Source organism: Myotis brandtii, unplaced genomic scaffold (genome assembly GCF_000412655.1).
Source record: "Myotis brandtii unplaced genomic scaffold, ASM41265v1 scaffold247, whole genome shotgun sequence".
Classification (NCBI taxonomy): Eukaryota; Metazoa; Chordata; class Mammalia; order Chiroptera; family Vespertilionidae; genus Myotis; species Myotis brandtii.
Window position 1 is genome coordinate 2405382 of NW_005359352.1, and position 2505 is coordinate 2407886.

Here is a 2505-nt window from a genome sequence, read left to right on the forward strand (position 1 = left end):
AGCTCCTCCATGGCCGTCCCCGCGGCCACAAGGCCCCCTAACTCCCTTTAAAATGACAACCACAAACCCAGCGCCCCACGTCCCGAAAGTCATCCCCCTGCGTAGATCCCCTCCCCTGGTCCTCCCTGCTCTAAGGAAGACAGGATCCTAACTTCTTCTCCTTCGTGTGTGAATAGTGGCTTTTTTCTTGTTACAAGAGAAAGAATTCTAATTTGCTGCCCTGGAAGCAGCCACATTGATCTGAATCTGCAGAGCAGTGTGGAGATTACGGAGCGAGATCCGCTGACCTCACACCCCGTCTGCACTGCAGCGACGGTCAGTTACGGTCAGTTAGGCACGCGTGAAGGACACTGGGCTGGCCGTGGGCAAGCCGAGGTCTGTTAACGGGGAGCACTCGTCCCGGCCCCTGCCGTCTGGGCAAGACTGCCTCTGCCTGTCCCCCTGTCCGTCCGTCCGTCCCCGCCCCCTGCTGTCCAGGTGAGACTGCCTCCGCCCGTCCCCCTGTCTGTCCGTCCCCATCCCACCCCATCCCACCCGAGAGGTGCCTGAGGTGGGGACCGCGTTTCCCTGCTCCTTTGCTGCGGCGGGTGTGGGCCATGTCGGAGGCACTGCCATTGGGAAGTGGCGTCACAATGTTCTCGTGAGACCCGCCTGTGCGGTGGAGACGGCCACTCTGTCTGGCACGCTCCCTCCCGTGGGCCCGTGATGGTTTCCCTCCCAGTGACCCAGTGCGCGGAGTAGGGGGCCCTTCCTGGTCGTCGTTGGGGGTCCCTGTCGGACCTGGAAATGCGGCCATCGCGGTCCTCTGAGAAGAGCCCCACGTAGAGAAAACGGAACGATGTCTGCATGCGCTTCCCTCTCCTTCAATCCCCTGCCACCCATCTGTCCATCTGTGTGTCCGTCCATTTAGCCAGTGACAGAGGGGCCAGGCCGGCAGCAGCTCCCGGGTCTGCGAGGGGGAGATGGAGGGAAGGCTTCATCCAGCGCCGGGTGGGAACGCGTGTGTGAATCCGGGACAGGGCGGCCTGGGCCAGGCAGTTTGACACCCGAGGAGGAGGTTTAGCCCTCAGCCTCCGCATCTGCACGATGGGCTGGTGAGAAGCCCAAGACAGGCCGTTAGGAGGTTTAAATGAAGCTGAGTCAATTCAGGGGATGCCAGGAACTGTTCCGTCTTCCTTGTACCGTCATGATGCGTCCGTCTGCGTTGGCTCCGGTGACGCTGCCCGTGGGTGTGCGTGTGGGACACGTGGTCCTACATCCGCGTCTCACAGCTCCGACCTGTCCCAGGAGACTGTGAAAGCAGATGGGCAGGGTCTGCTGGGGCGGCCTCCACCCTCCGCACGTCCCCAGGAGGGAGCCAGGCCGCACCCTTTCCCTCTCGGAAGGGGGTGGGGAGATGGGGGCGTGGGCTCTAACTGTTGTCTCTTATGGAAGATGATTTCCCGCGACAGCAGGAGCGGGAAGGAGGAGACTCCGTGAGGAGGGGTGGGACCTGCAGAACTCCCATGGTCGCCAGAGCCTAATGGTCCTATGACGTGTGGGTTCCATGACCAGCTTCCTGGGCCTTTCTCTTTCCTTTCTTTTTATGTGGGGGGTGGGCGGGAAGAGGGGGGACTGTCACCTGACAGCCAGGGCTGCTCTGGGAGGGGGTGTGAGGAACCCAGGGACCTGCTGATGGGGTCTCAGCGGGAGATCCTGACAGTGGCCTAGGTCTGAGGAGTGAGCAGGAGGAGTGGCCGGGACCAACCCGGGTGTGGGCAGCCAGGGGCAGCGGTGACGGGCGCCCACCCAGCCCCTCACAGCAGGGGTGTGTGTGTGTGTGTGTGTGTGTGAGTGAGACTGTGTGTATATGTGGATGCATGTGACTGTTGAAATGGGTGAATGTGTGAATGTGTGTGTGTGAGTGTGTGTGATAAGTGTGTGCATGTGAGTGTTGATGTGTATGAGTGAGTGAGTGGGTGTGTATGAAAGTGTGTGTGTGTGTGTGAGACTGTGTATATGTGGATGCACGTGACTGTTGGAATGGGTGAATGTGTGAACGTGTGAATGTGTGTGTGTGTGATGAGTGTGTGCATGTGAGTGTCGATGTGCATGAATGATTGAGTGGGTGTGTATGAAAGTGTGTGTGTGTGTGTGTGTGTGCGCGCGCGCGTGTGCGTGCGTGCCCTGGGAAGGGAGTTCTTCGTTGTAACCTCAAGGCCTTAAATTAGACCTTTGGTCTCCTCTTGGGATGAAGTTCAAGTCCCGGTGAGACACGGGCGGCCTCGAACACGCTGCTCCCCACTTCTGACCCGTGTCCCGTAGAGGACACATCGCCCCGAGATCAGCACTTGAGAAGGTAAATTCTACAATGTTCAGTGACAGCAGTGATCACAGGGAGTCAGTTATTTGGGGTGAAAATGTGTATTGATGTAAACAGGTAGACCAGGCCCCCCTTCTAAGCCCTTGCACTTCTCAGCTGCCTCCTTCGCGGGGCTGCGTGCGTTGGGGGTGCGGGCGCCGTGC